The 16,121-nt window shown below is 40.0% G+C and overlaps 1 long non-coding RNA gene across 5 annotated transcripts in view; it reads right to left on the minus strand.

Annotated features, from left to right (window-relative positions):
- The window catches only part of LOC139438407 (uncharacterized), a 214,563-nt gene that overhangs the window by 156,003 nt on the left and 42,439 nt on the right, over positions 1-16,121 (minus strand). For 4 of the 5 annotated variants that reach the window (XR_011648074.1, XR_011648071.1, XR_011648075.1 and 1 more), the window contains exon 3: positions 6,998-7,074. This is a non-coding gene — a long non-coding RNA (uncharacterized lncRNA). Of the gene's footprint in view, positions 1-6,892; positions 7,075-16,121 lie in introns of all 5 variants that reach the window. The other variant, XR_011648072.1, reaches the window with a different exon arrangement.

Below are 16,121 nucleotides of genomic sequence, written 5' to 3' on the forward strand. Positions count from 1 at the left end.
TTCATGCCATTATTCTTAAAGGGGTGCTGAGGGGCCAAGGTCATTCTTCTGTAGTTGCTTCCTGCTGGTTAGGGCAGTAGTCCCTGCCTGACAGGGCATGAACCTCTCTCGCTATTCTATTGTGTTTGAGGAAAAATGGGTCCACATCCTGGTTGGAACTGGATGAAATCTCCACATGATTAATAAGGCATTGAGTCATAAGAAATAAACTTAATATGAATTTTGAAAATCCATGGTCCCAATAAAGAGATAAAGAAGATGGTGGCAAAAAGACCCAAAAAGGGGTGTAGTCATGACATATTAGATCACAAGAGTGAGAAAGGCCAGGTACCTTTAGATGCTGCTTCCTCCCAAAGTTGATGGAAACAGCATTCTTCCTTGAATTCTTTTATGCTGTTGGTTAACTCCAGGGAGAGACTATAGTAGACCTGCTAGGTTTTGGTAGGAAATTCAGTCCCAGTTCCTACAGCAGTGGTTATGCTTAGGACAGCTAGGAGCAGTGTGAAGAGGGACTGCCCTAGACATAAACTCACAGAAACAGTATAGGCAACAAGATAAGCACATGGCAAATAAAATAAAGATGGTACTTAAGAGAGCCATTCCTTTATCTTACAGCTACATTCCTTACCTACTTATAAAATGAATTAAGTTTACCAAGATTTTTAACATGCTCAAAACCCTTCTGCGTATGATCTAGAATTGAAGAGATATTATCATATTCATCAGTATGTAGGTAAGTACTTAATACTAATTAATTCATAATTCATGAATTAATGCACAAATTCCTCTTTGAGCTGCAGTTAATAGATCTAAGCTCCAGGTTTACAATACCATACATGTTATCTTCCCATGGGAGCAGGCCATCATGCCAATTGTGTTTAAGTTCTACTCACAGTACTCTGATCATTGTTGCTCCACATGGCGAGTCCTTCACACAGCCAGCATGCTGCAGCACAGTTGATCTTAGAGACTAGGAAGGTAAGGCTCCAGTGTTTCACGTGCCTGGTGCACAATGCCCTTTGACACTATGAAACAGAGCCACTATGGGGGCATTGTCCATCTGGCCATTATCAATCCATTGCTGGCTGCTGCAGGAGTCTGAAGCTGCAATGTACTCTTCATCCTCTTCAGGAGCATAACCAGAGATCTGATAGATACCTTTATTTTGTAGAGGTCAGTGACCAACTTGGCCAACAGCTCAAATGGACAGGCAACATGCAGGGTATTTCAGCCAGGTTTAGATGCACAAGAGATTTTAAAAGAGATAGACTTCCATATTGTTGATCTTTATATTCTTTCTAAATACCTCCAATATAATATATAATATATTAAATGATACTACTTTTGCCAAGTTATGTAAATGAACAGGTATTTTACTTTAGCAGTATAGGAGAAACTACTTTCTCCAGTATTTTATGAAAACTAAGGGTTCCCAAAGCAATCAAGATTATCTTTCCATACCACCACTTTAACATGCAGATTGAGGTGGCCTCTGATAGGTTTCCCTGCTATGAAGTTACTCTTTATTATTAATATCAATGTACAGTTCTAATTAATAATGGTTTCCTGGAATTAGTCACTTAAATGCTTCAGTTTAGAAGATGCTTTTCCAAACTCCATATAATTTACCATAACCACATGGACTGGATACTTCACATTAAAATAAGCTTATTAAACTACAATTAGGGAGGCAGTGACCAGGTTCCCACCTACCATATAGGAGGCCCCAGCTTCAATTCCCAGGGCCTCCTGGTAAAGGCAAACTGGCCTGAGCACTGTAGAGCTGAAAGTCCATTGACATGGAGAGCTGACAGCCCATGCTGCACACAGCTGGTGCAGCAAGGTAACACAACAAAGTGAGACACAGAGGAGAGACATTGAGAGATGCAGCAGACTGAGAGATGAGGCGGCTTGTGAAAGTGAATGCCTCTCTCCCACATCGGAGATTCCAGGATCAGTTCCTGGAGCCTCTTAAAGAAAAGACACGGGAAGCACATGCAAGTACATAAACAAAAAGGTGGGAGGGATAAATAAGTCTTTTTTAAAAAATTACAATTAGCCAATGAAGCTTACTTTATTCATTGAAGAAAGTTCAGATCTACATTTCCTCTGTTTAACTTAATTCCATTAAACATGAATTTAGAATTTCATTGTCTTAAAGAATTAATATAATATTTATTTAACTGGCATTCTATAAATGTAGGGAGATTACATCTAAGTTAAATAAAATTGAAATCATTATAGTTTATTCCAGGAATGTTCTTTTTCCTTACTTTACAAAAGGTTTAAAACTTCTCTTGTTTAATAAAATTCTAAAACTGTGAATAATCTTAAAAGCATACTGAATGCTAGGTTCTGGAATATATTACAATTGTTTAATTTGTTTCAATCATAATTTAGAAAAGATCTTCCATAGCTTTCAAGGACTTTTCATTTGCTTCCTGAAATTCATTAATAGGATTATTAACCACCATTATTTTAAAGCTATTGAAAGGTTTAAATTGGGGAAACACAGGACAAACTTATTTTTAATTCTACAGCCTAGGTGGTTGTTTTAATTTGCCACACCTAGCCCCTCACTCAGAGCTCTGGCAAAGAGAAGGCCCAGGGGGCTGGGAAGGTTAAAGGGCTCAGGAAAACCTTCCCTTTCCCAATTCCCAAATGCCCCACTCCCTTCCCTTCCCACACTTTCCCACATTAAAAACATCCCTCATTAGTGTGGTACATTTGTTACAATTGATGACCACATATTGGGGCACTGCCACTAAGTGAGGATTATACTTTACATTATAGTTTAAATTCTCTCCCATACAATTTTATAAGTTATGACAAGACATATAAAGGCCTGTACCTGACACTGTAACATCATTAAGCACAACTCCAGTGCCCTGAAAAGGCCCCTTATTACACCTATTTTTCCCTCTCCCTCTCCTCAGAACCTCTGGAGGCCACTGCTTCCTCATCAATAATAAAAGTTCTTCCATTACTAAAATCACAATAAGTCTGTAACAGAATAACAGTAAGTCTAATAAAGTCCATCATTCATTCCCCAATTGCAAGAATTCTGGAAAGGTGATGCTCAGTCTGCCTCTAACTTAGAGGAGGCTTAGATCCCAAGGGGCAGGTGGATGTGACCATCTTCTTGTAGTTGCAGACACTGTTCTTTGGAATGGCTGTTGTCCATTCTCATCTCCTTGTCAGATGTCCTTGGTGAGCCCAATGAACAGGAGAGTAGGTGTTGCAAATCTCTTGAGTTTCAGAGCCCAACTGGCACATAGAAAGCCCAAAACTATAAGTCTCTTGGGCATAAGTTTTATTACTAACTATAGGTTCAAATACAATTGGCAGAAGAGCCATGTGTTTTGAAACCACAACTAAGTCCAACTCTGTCACACTGGGGATCATAAATTCCAAAGTAGGACCCAATGGTGGGGTGCCAAATTCCTCAGATGTCAACCCAGCCTATAATGTCTGGCTGTCTCCAGAGCTCTCAGGAACCCACCTATTTGAGGCAATTATTTACTGTAGCAGCCAATCAGATCCTACTAGGATGTGCATAAGTGTAAACTCTAGAATGATCTGCCCACTCACTTTGAAGTCTCTTAAACCATATAAACTCATTTGTTTTTACTCTTTCCCCTTTTGGTCAATGTCTTTTTCCAGTTTCTTTGCTACTTGGTGCTTGGCAGTAATCCCTCAGTATAAGGGAGCCTCATCCCTGGGCATTATGTCCTATGCCAGGGGGAAGGTAGTGCATTTATATGTTGCATTTGGCTTAGAGAGAGGCCACACTTGAGTAATAAGGAGTCTCTCAGGAGATAACTCTTAGGCAACCTATAACACTAAGCTTGGTTTCAATTTCAAAAGTAAAGGTTCATAAGTACAGTCATCAATATCAAGGGCCCATCAATGGCCCATCCTCTTTTACTAGTCACTGCCCCTATACCCAGGGGATTCTTACTGTCCCATTAGGGAATGTGGCAGAACTGGACATTTAATGTTCTCTTGGTTATTGTGTGATTCTTCACCCACTGTGACAATGCCCCATGAACATCTGACCACATGCCTCACATACATGCCCCAGGTGAACCTCTTCCCACGAATGCCCCATCATCAACACCCCATACCAATGATCCTCCCCTGTCACAGCTGGAGCCTTTCTTAGATCCAACATTTCTTCAAAAAATGAAGCCAATGAAATAACCAAACACAATTAATAAGAAAATGAAATGATAGTTTAAAAAATAACAAAAATAAAATTTTTAAAAAATTGAAAAAAATTTTTTCATTATGCCTTCCATCACTATAAGATCTGTTGTCTTGTATGTACAGTAACATTTTCTTCCATTTATTCCCCTAGTGTCTTATTTTCTTCATTGTATCTTCAGAGACTCTTTAGGTTATAGAAAAGCCATGTGGAGAATATAGGGTATTCCCATATACCCAATATGCTCCCCCTTTTCCTGTTTCCCCTAGCAATAACATTTTACATGTGGATGGTACACTTGTTACAATTGATGTACAAATATTGAAGCATTGCTACTAACCATGATCAATGATTTACATTATGGTTTATAATTTGGACCCTACACTTTTATAAATTTTGATGACATTTAACAAGGCCTGTATCCATCACTGTAAGACCATGTGGAACAATTCCATCACCCCAAAAATGCCCCATGTTCCACCTATTTTATTTCTCTCTCACTTCCCCTTGGGACCTGGGCAAGCATCATGCTTCATTCCTTAAGAACGAGATTCACGGTCACTTACAACAACACTGAGGGCTCCATACACTGGCCTGTCTTCCCATTTAAGGCACTTCCTATGATCTCAAGATACTCCTGCCACTCTATTTGAGAACACACCAGGACTCCCCAGGAGGCCACCCCTTCCCTCTCATTACGTGGGTCTCTACCCTCTGATAACACATACTACAATGGGATGAACACTCACATACTCCCTAGGTGGGCCCTGTCCTGCATGCTCTCCACATCCAAAACCCTAAACCAATAACTCTCCCTTCCATATTTGCCAAAATAACATTCTCAATGTTGTCATTTCAACCACAAACCTACAAATCCCATGTTCACCTGCTCCCTCCCCCAACTCTCCTCCCAGTTCCATGTACAGTCCAACCCACCCTCCCCTCCCCAACCCCTCACAAACCAGCACCACCCAACCCAACAGCATCACTGCACTACTGTCACACGCATTCACTACACAACTAATCCCCAGAGCTCATCTGTTCCCTCCCCCAACCCGTGCCCCAGTTCCATGGACAGTGCAAACCACTCCAACCCTACGCCCTCACAGACCAGCACCACCCAGCCCAATAGCCTCACTGCACCATCATCATGCCCAGCCACTGCACAGCTACACCCTTCCACCTTATCATCCATTTTCCCCATAAGGGCACTGGCTCACAACCCTCTACACCATTTCTGACAGACACTAAAATTTAAGCAAGGATTAAAATTAAGTGGTCATTTATTGGCAAAGCAGCTGTGTTTCATGGATAGGGCACTGACCTTGGAGTTTCCACTCCCATATGAGAATCCAGCTCTGAGTCATATTAAGTTGTGAGATCTCAGGCAAGACATTGGACCTTTAATTAACCTTCCCCAGCATCTACACTACATACTTTATATACATTAAGTCATTCATAGACAAATGTCATGGTTGATTTACTATTCTCCTCCTCAGGTGGAAAAACTGAGGAACAGAATTCTATGTGCAACAATGGCAAAAAATAGAAGTGAACTTCATCAGAAATCAAAAGTTTTGTCAGTCAAAGGATGTTATCAAGAAAGTGAAAAGAACCTACAGAAATAAATGCAAATCTTATTTCCAGTATGGGTTTAAATAGCCAGTATGTATAAAAGAACACCAACAACTCAACAACAAAAAGAAAAACAACCAATTAAAAATGGGCAAAGGACTTGAACAGATAAATCTCCAGAGGATATATCAAATACCAATATGCACATGAAAAGATATTCAAAGTCATTATTCATTAGAGAAATTCCTATAGAACATACAGTATCTGCAGGGTCAGCATTTGTGACTCCATGGAGGTTGAAATGATCTGGAAGATGTCAAGAAGACACTGGCAATTTTGGAAATTTAGGTGAGATACAGAACAAATGGGAGGCACCATGGGAAATTGTCATTGAATTTTAGAACCATTTGTAGGTTGATTATTAAAGTTACTTTAGGTTGCCATTAACTACAATTATTTTCTTCTACTGTCTTTGCTATTCTTCTTACAGTAAGAAGGATGGCCCAGCAGCAGCTCATACTGTACTTGTCAATCCACAAACTCCACTCTACCCTCCTGCTCAAGGCCAGAATACTCCCTGACTAATTCCTGGTTAAACACCAATGTGCTGGCAGATACTCTGTGACCTCCAAGCTCCCAACGAATAAATGATAGTGGAGCTTCCCAAAGACCAAGAAGATGAGGTGGCCCATCTAATGCTGAGGTGAGGTCACTATTCTTTGTCTAAGATATAAATATAACCCTTTTTGTTTCTTTCTCTTTCCATTGACTTCAGATAAGGATATCTAATTATGTATAATATATTTGATACATACAATTTATAGCAGAGGAAAGTGTCAAGTGGGGTCCTCTTCAAACTGACCCCTTCTTTAAAAGGGCATCCACAAAAGGCATCAGATTATAAACTATGTGGTAGGGGTCTTTACCTCAGCAAAATTTTTTCCTCCACTGATTAAGAATTTTGTAATCACAAAGCAAAATGGACTTGAGGGATTTATGTTTAAGCAAAGCATGTGCTCTGCCACAGATGTCCCTCCACTTGCTTATAGGGTCTTTGACTTGACCACCATTTCCCACCTGTTCTTCTAAAGCACCAAGGGAACAAAGTACCTGAGCAAACACAACACAGCATGATCCAATATGGAGTTTTCATTTCTGTAATTGAGAATGACTCTAAGTGGAAGCAAAAACAGCACATATTCTGGAAGCACTCACTCTTGAGGGAATATCTGCATAAGAAAATCAGAGCATTCTTGCTGGCTTTATCTGGAGAGTCATTCTGTTTCCATATCCTGGAAGAAATGAGGATTGGGGTATGGTTAAAGAGAGTTTCCAGGTAAAGAACTAGGTCTTACAAGCATCAGTGTTCCCTTAGGTGGCATGGACTCTGTGTACAGGGACTGGGGACTGTCTATGTGCAAGTCTGAGTGGTGTGCTTGTGAATGTGGGGGTAGGGGAGGGACTGTGAGTGTGTGTCCTGGAGAGGGGCAGTGGGATGCATATCCTTGAACACACTTCTAGCCTCTGCTCTAAACCCACATCCAAAATTCAAGGATTAGGAATAAAACCTGAACTTGCTTTCATTTGAGAGAGATTGCTGTCCAGCTGCCCCTCAATACTTCCCAAGGCCTGGCAGGCTTTCTGGAAGACTTGTGTGAAGGGGCTACTGCCTGGCTTGTTCTACACACTGGCTCTCACACTCCTGCTGATCTGGTCTCCTGGAATGAACCAGGCCCACCACAGAGTCTCTGGAGCACAGGGCCCAGGGATCCCTGCTCCTCTCAGTGCCCACAGCTCCAGTGAGACAGGTCAGCCCTGTCCCCCAAAGTCTACCACCCCCCTCCCTGTGAACTTTCCTCAGGCCACACAGGCATTTTCCTGTACTGGGCCACTCAGACATGCATAGATGTTTTCTTCCCTCCCTCCCCCAGCTGCCAACACTGTTCCAGAACAAGTTTGGTTCCAGAAATTATTCTGTACTGGTTCAAGAGAAGAGACTTGGGAAGAAAGAAGAGATGAAGAGAAAAAGAGGAAATGTGGAGCAGGTCAGAAGAGGGGAAGGGAAACAAGTGCATATGGAATCCACTGCTTTACTAGCTTTCTTTTTGGCATTTCAGGAAATTTGGCAAAACGGAGGGCAACACTAGGTAACTGCGATCAACATTTTATGTTAACATGCACGTGGAGCTAGGAACTAGCTGGTAAAAATAGGCACAGGAGGTAAAGGATGCCCTAACAACTTCTACCCAGGGGACAGAAACACTTTCCATAAAAGCGCCTAAGTTGCTTGGCCATCCATCCAATGGCTCCTTAATTTGGGCAAGAGGGCAAGTAGGGTCACTGTGTACAACTTCCTCTGCCATTAATCTCTGTGCCTTTCCAGATTCTGGAACTTGTGTTTGTTTTCCAGATCCTAGTATCAACAGCTACAAAGACCATGCATGAACTGAAGGTCTTTGCCAGAGCCTCAGAGGAGCTGGTGTTTGCAGAATGAAAGGCATAATTCCTTGAAATGGAGACACCTCAGTACTCAACCCCTTATACCCATTCTCTAATCAGCTGATTTAGTGAAAGTCTGGTTTTAGCTTGACAGATTTAAAGTGAGGTTTAGAAAGAGAGTTTACTTTTAATGTTAGGTATTATTATATTAAACAATATTTATCTCCTACAAGTTTTCTTAATATTTATCAAGCACCCTAAAGAGAGTTAAAACTTCCTGAATTATCCTATGTCTGACTCCCTAGTAGCTTTCACCAAAGACACTCCCTCTCTCATACAACCCCATTTAGTCATAGTGGAACAAGTGTAAATGTAATACTTAGCATCTGTCCTCAGGCCCATGCCTTTCTAAACACTTTCTAAACCTTTACTGACCTCTGTTCACTCAGCTGGAAGGGAATGTGGGAACAATATTACCCAGGGTCTAACTGTATAATGTGGACTTCCATGTCTTTTATATGTGCAAATCAATTTTGTTGGGTATAAAATTAATGGCTCCACTTTCTTCTAACACAATGTATTGTCTTCAAAAACCTTGATGAGGATCTAATTTTCTATCTATTGTGCTAGATGCACAAATGATTTTTTCTTTTTCTGTAAAGCCCATCAATTCTACTAGACTATATATTATCATTATATTCATTCTCATTCAGTGCTCAAAGCAGTCCTTCTATTTACAGACAAAAATGATACCTTTAAATTTATTTCAGGTCTCTGCTTTGGTTTTGTCTTTTCATGCACACCAGTTATTCACATGTTGGTTCTTCCATACCTATCATTAGCGTTTGACACTTTTTCTCAAATCTTTAAAAAAAATTTATTTTCTCTTGAATAATTTTTTTCTTTCATCAACTTCTATTTCCTATAAGGCATTATCATTCACTGTGTTTCTTCTAGCTTGCATTACATTTTGAAGTGATTTTTCCTTTTTCTCCACATTCTTTCCACATTTCTGTCCCTTCATTTTTTATTATCTGATGTCTTTTCATATCTTGCTTCATTTTCTTAATGCCTAATGCCTTGTTTTTTGAAAAACTACACCATAAAGAACACCAAAATGAAGATTTTTCATTTCATTGTATACTGTTACTCTGCATTTATTCCTTTTTTGCCCTTTATTACCTTTGTATGTCATTTGACATGAGTATTTTTCTATTGGTCATTTTATATGATTTTTTTTCCCTTGAATTTGTAGGCAGTATTATGATTTAGAACAGCTTTCCAAACCCCACAGAACTGTCTCTCCTGTAGTTTCTGTAAAATGCTCAAAGACATGGCACTTAATTCTGGGTATTTCCTGGTTCCATATTTCTCCCACTCTTAAATATAGGCCTTTGTTCTCACTGTCTCTATTGTATAAGTGTTTTTCATTCTGCATCTGATTATTGCCTTTTAACCCAATATTGAATTCTTTTTCTAAAATGGAACAACTGCCATCATCTTGCCAAAATCTAGTCATAACCCTTAAATGTGCATATATTTTCAGGATCATTTAGTTTTAGAGGTGTTTTCAGTTATATGTCTTAAAATGTAATTCATTTCTGAATTAATTTTGTTTAAAAGTGTTTCATCTAATAATTAACTTTTAGTTTCTCTTCTTTTATTTTTTAAATTTATTTCTCTCCCCTTCACTGCCTCCCCCAGTTGTCTGCTTTCTGTGTCCATTCACTGTGTGTTCTGTGTCTGCTTGTATTCTTGTAGCAGCACCTGGAATCTGTGTCTTTTTGTTGTGTCATCTTGCTTCATCAGCTCTCCATGTGTGTGGCACCATTCCTGGGCAGGATGCATGTTTTTCACACAGGGTGGCTCTCCTTTCAGGGTGCACTCCTTGCCCATGGGGCTCCCCTATGCGGCAGACACCCCTATGTGGCACAGCACTCCTTGCGTGCATCAGCACTGCATGTAGGCCAGCTCATCACACAGGTCAGAAGGCCCTGGATTTGAACCTTGGACCTCCCATATGGCAAGCAGATGCCCTAACCATTGGGCCACATCTGCTTCCCTTTAGTTTCTTATTATTACTCTTGAAACTGAAGGTAAGTTCGTCAATTCAAAGAGGATTATTATCAATTTGTGACATTAAATATAAACTCCAACATAATCCTACAAAATATCTAAAAAATATACAGAAAAATAAATAAGAATGGGAAAAAACTGTTTCATTACAAAAGATCAACTATACACAAAAGAAGGCAGGAATGGAGGAAATAAGGGGAAAAAAGTACAAGATGTATAAGAAATAAATTTAAAATTCCTAAATAAATCCTGCTTTTCAAAGTACTTGCTTCAAAATAAATAGATTATAAGGTGTACATTCAAGAGACTTAAATATTTGGACTGTCCATGTCCCAGCTGGGCTTTGAATCTCAACAGTTCATTGGACTCACCCAGTACAACTAACTAGGAAATGATGGCACAATGATGGGTGGATGGCACAACAACCATCCCAAGAAACATAAAGAGTCTACAACTGTAAGTAATATATTCTCATGCATCTTGCTCTATGGGAGCAAAGCCCCCTCTCAATTAGAGGTGGAATGGGCATCACCATCCCAGAATCCTCAGCACTGGGGGAATGAACTATGGACTAAAGTAGACTTACTGGTATCCTACCATAGACTTACTTTGATTCTAGCAATGGAAGATTTGTATCATTGATGTGAAAGGCAGTGGCCAGTAGAGGTTCTGAGGGAAAGGAGAGGGAAAAACAGATGTAATATGGGGGCATTCTTGGGACTTGGGAATTGCCCTAAATGACATTGCAATGACAGATACAGGCCATTATATATCTTCCCATAACTATGAAATTGTGTGGGAGAGAATATAAATTACAATGTAAACTATAATCCATGATTAGAGGCAATGGTCCAAAATGTATTCATTAACTGTAACAAATGTACCACACTGATAAAGGATGTTAATGTTGGAAAATTTAGGAGGTGTAGGGAATGGGGCATACAGAAATCCTCTATGTTTTTTATACATTATTTATGTAATCTGAGTATCTTTTAAAAAATAAAAAATAAAGAAATAGATTAAACTCACCAAAATACACATGTTGGCAGAATGTATTTTAAAAATACTTCAGAGAAGCTGACTTGGCTCAATGGATAGTGCGTCTGCCTACCACATGGGAGGTCCATGGTTCAAACCCAGGACCTCCTTGACCCACAGGGAACTGTCCCACGTGCAGTGCTGATGCACACAAGGAGTGCTGTGCCACGCAGGGGTGTCCCCTGTGTAGGGGAGCCCCATGTGCAAGAAGTGCACCCTGTAAGGAAAGCCACCCAGCATGAAAGAAAGTCCAGCCTGCCCAAGAGTGGCACTGCACACACCAAGAGCTGATGCAGCAAGATGATGCAACAACAACAACAAAAGAGACACAGATTCCCAGTATCACTGACAAGAATAGAAGCAAACACAGGGGAACACACAGTGAATGAACATAGAGAGTAGACAACTGGGGTCAGGGTGGGAGGGAAGAGAAATAAGTAAAAATATATATTAAAAAAATACTTCAAGCACCTATGTTATTTTAAAGACACTCATTTTAGATCCAAAGAAACAAATAGTTTGAAAGTTTTGAGAAGAAAAAAAAATATTACATATTAAGAGTAACTAGAAGAGAGCAGGGTGGCTAAACTAATATCAGAATAAAATAGCCCTGTAGTCCAAAATTACAACAAAAGGAAATGGAGGATATTATATATTAAGAAAAGGGTCAATCCACCAGAAGGTATAGCAACATATATGCACAGAACCACAAAACATATGAAACAACATTGGCAAAACTGAAAGAAGAAATAGTTATACAATAATAGTTGGAGACTTCAAAACACCAGTTGCAAGAATAAATCAGGGAAGCAGATGTGCCCTAACTGATAGAGCATCTGCCTACCATATAGGAGGTCCAGGGTTCTGTAACCAGGGCCTCCAGGCCCAAGTGGTGAGCTGGCCAATGCACAGTGCTGCCACAGGCAAGGAGTGACATGCCACACAGGGCTGTCCCTCATGTGCAAGGATTGCACCCCTCAAGGAGTGCCACCCCACATGAAAAATGCAGCCCACCCAGGAGTGCTACCACACACAAGGGAGACCTGATGCAGCAAAACGATGCAACCAAGAGACACAGATTCCCAGTACCACCTGAGAATAATACAAGCAGACACAAAAGAACACGCAGCTAATGGACACAGAGAACAGACAATGGAGGGGAAGGGAAGAGAAAATAAATCTTTAAAAAAAAAAGAATGAGTCAATCATCAAGACAATTTAAGAATGGAAACTGAGGATGTGAACAATACTATAAACATTCTGCACCTAACATATATGGAACACCACTCAACAACAGTAGATTACACATTCTTCTAAAGTGTCCATGGATCATTTTCCAGGCTAGAACATCTATCTGTTAGGGCACAAGACAATAAAAATTAAAGGATAGAAATCACACAAAATCCTTTCCTACCCCAATGGATTTATATAAAAATCAACAAAGAAAACTGTAATTGTACAATTAAGTAGAAACTATATGACCCTTTTTAAAATAACCTATGGGATAATTTTCTGAAATCCACCTACAAAGAAAACCAGAAAATTCTTAGAGAAAATTTCTTTTAAAAATGTCCAAAAAACAATGGAAAGGAGCAAGGCACTACTCATTGGGAAACTTATAACTATAAATTCTTACATTAAGGAAGAATGATATCTAATCAATTACCTTTCCTCATATCTTGAGGAAAGAAGAGAAAACTAAACCTAACATTAGTAGGAGGAAGGAAATAATAAAGATTACAAAGGAGACAAGGAAGATAAAGCACAGAAAAACAACTGAGAGGATCAATGAAACCAAAATTTGGTTCTTTAAAAAGATTAATAAAATTGACAAACCTTTATCCAGACAAACAAAGAGAAATGAGAGAAGACACAAATAACTATTTAAGGAATGAAATTGGGAACATTAACACTCATGTAGCAGAAATTAAAAGGGTTATAAGAGAATGCTATGAACATTTATATGTCAATAAACTAGATAATTGAGAAGACATGAGCAAATTCCTAAAACATAAAAATAACCTGTTCTGACTCAAGAAGATATAAAAGATCTTAACAGATCTATAAAAGCAAAGAGATTGAATAAATAGTCAAAAACCTCCCATCAAGGAAAGGTCAAAGTCCAGATGGCTTCAGGGAGAAATGTATCAGATGTTCAAACAAGAATTAAGACCAATCCTTGCCAGATGATTCCAAAAAACTGAAGAGGTAGGAATTTTTCCTAACTCATTCCATAAGGCTGCTATTGTTCTGATACACAAACCAGATAGACACATCAAAAGAAAACAAAGGGAGGAAGGGGGCCAAGATGGTGGCTGAGTGAACTTGCCTTGCGGTCTCTCATGGGAAAAGGAGGCTGGGTACTGCTGGAGATTCTCTGAGGCCGGGCTTTTTCAGGATTTTTGAAGGGCAGGAAGTATCTGGACATCGATTTGGTGGAAAGGTAACGGAGAGGATTGGTCTATAAGATATAATTTGGCTTCTATTGCCCAGAGGTGAGACCGGCAGACGGGTTGCTCACTCCTTGGTGGGGCGGGGGAACCGTGGTATCGGCGCTCCAGCTGCGCTTTTGGCGGCTCTTGTGGTGCTAGGGAATTCACTAATCCTGGGCGGGCTGTTGGGAGGCTGACGGAACAGATGCCTTTGCGAATCGATTTGGGGAGACAGACGGTGTTTTGTGAAGTGGGGGAATTTTTGATTGCAGACACAAATAATAGAGCTACCGCCTGGAGCCCCGCCCCCCAGGCCCGGCTGCCAATATGCAATGAAATTAGATTCTTAGTAATAAAGGGACGTATTTGGGAGGTAGTTTCAGGGTGCAGTGAGGGAGGGGGACACGTCAGGAAGCCGATTGGGGAATATTTTGTGAAGCTTGGGAATTCGGGTTTTGGAATCCGTTTTCAACACTTCCAACCAGAACCCAACCCATGGCGGGCTTCGGATCTGCTTCAGTAAATTGACTGCGGTGTAGAGGCGCCCTCAGCTGGCCGTTTTTTGGAATCACACGGTGGGAGCTGTCCAAAAGCTGAATTGTCGATTTACCTACTAAAAAAAAAAAACCCTGCTGAGTAAGTGAATTGCAGGGTTCAGACATAATATAGAGTTTGAGGATCTGACTTCCCCTATAGGGCTGACACCCAGCTGCGGGGCTCCCTGAGGGCTGTGTTACACTGTGGGGCTCCTAGGGTTCCTGTTGACCAGATTTGACGTTGCCAGGTCTGAATCCCCTAAATTCTGGTGGCCCATACCCGAGACTCACACCTCTTGAGTCTTCAATAACTCAGACTTTCCACCCATGAATCCATCACGCCCTGAGGTCCATCTGAGATCCTTGAATGCCCTAGCCTTCAACATTTGCATTTTTTCTTTATCGTTTTTTGTTTTGTTTTTATTTTCATTTTACCTTATTTTTTATTTTTTTTAATGTCCTAATTGCTACTATTGCATTATCCCCTAGGCTTTTCTTCCAGCATATCCCCTAAAGTCTTTTTTTTTATTCAGTTATTTAGGGTTTTTTAAAATTTTTTTCTACTTATTTCATTTTAACTCAATTATACAATAAGTGCTGCAGGGAACACCTCACATTTGCTGGGTTTTCACATCCTCCACTGCCTCATTTCTGTGTGAACTGACTTAGACTACCAACACTATCCCCCTTCCCCTACATCTTGATATCCGCCATCATCTACTGTCTCTCCTATATTCCACCTACCACCTCCCTTTCTTTGATCCACACAGTATCTAACTCTTTATTTCTAATACCTCTGTTTTGTGTTCTGTCTGTTATCCAATCTTGAAACTATTACCTTTCTTTTCTCTTTCCCTCTCTCACTAAAACAATAGCTTTTAGCGCATACCATATTCCTCCCATATTCAGTCATCTACCTCATAATAGATACTCTACCTACTGCTATAACTCTACACAATTTACATGAATCTAACCTCCACCCTCCCAGATCTCATATTCTTGCTTTGTTAACATATATCACAAATACTACTTTACACGTTTTCCTTGCTTACACAATTGCCTTTCCCCGGCACTAACACTTTCCTCTAAAGTGAACTTAACCAGCAACAAGAAATTAGAATAAGAACAACAAAGTGACAAAGAGAAGATATAACACTTACGCAAAAAACAACAGCTAACTAATCTCCAAGAGTAGACAAAGAAGCTAAGGAACTGAATAAACCCGTCAAGATAAAATGATGATGAGAAAGCAACAAAAAACTACAAATCAAACCAGTAATCAGGAAAATATGGCTGAATCCAATCAACAAACTAAAAATCAGGAAGGGGAGCAGAACTTCGCACAAGCAACGAAAGATCTCAGAACATTTATGGCCGACAAATTTGATGAAGTAATGAAAGAGGTTAACAACATGAAGACAATTCTTGGAGGGGAACTTGTAGACATACGCAAAAAGAAAACAGATATGATGGGAATGAACACCATGGTTCAAGAAATCAAAAATACACCTGCAGGCAATATCAGCAGACTAGAAGAGGGAGAGCAGAGAATTAGTGACGTGGAAGACAGTACATTAGAAATCAAACAGATAGTGGAAGGGGTCGATAAAAAGATAGAAAAAATCCAGCTAGGACTCAGGGACCTGAATGACAATGCAAAACGCTCAAACATACGTATTATAGGCATTCCAGAAGGAGAAGAGAAGGGAAAGGGGTCAGAAGGAGTGTAGCAGGAAATAATGGCTGAAAACTTCCCAAATCTACTGAAAGAGACAGATGTACATATCCAAGAAGCACAGAGCACTCCATTAGTCATAA

Source organism: Dasypus novemcinctus, chromosome Y (assembly GCF_030445035.2).
Source record: "Dasypus novemcinctus isolate mDasNov1 chromosome Y, mDasNov1.1.hap2, whole genome shotgun sequence".
NCBI lineage: Eukaryota > Metazoa > Chordata > Mammalia > Cingulata > Dasypodidae > Dasypus > Dasypus novemcinctus.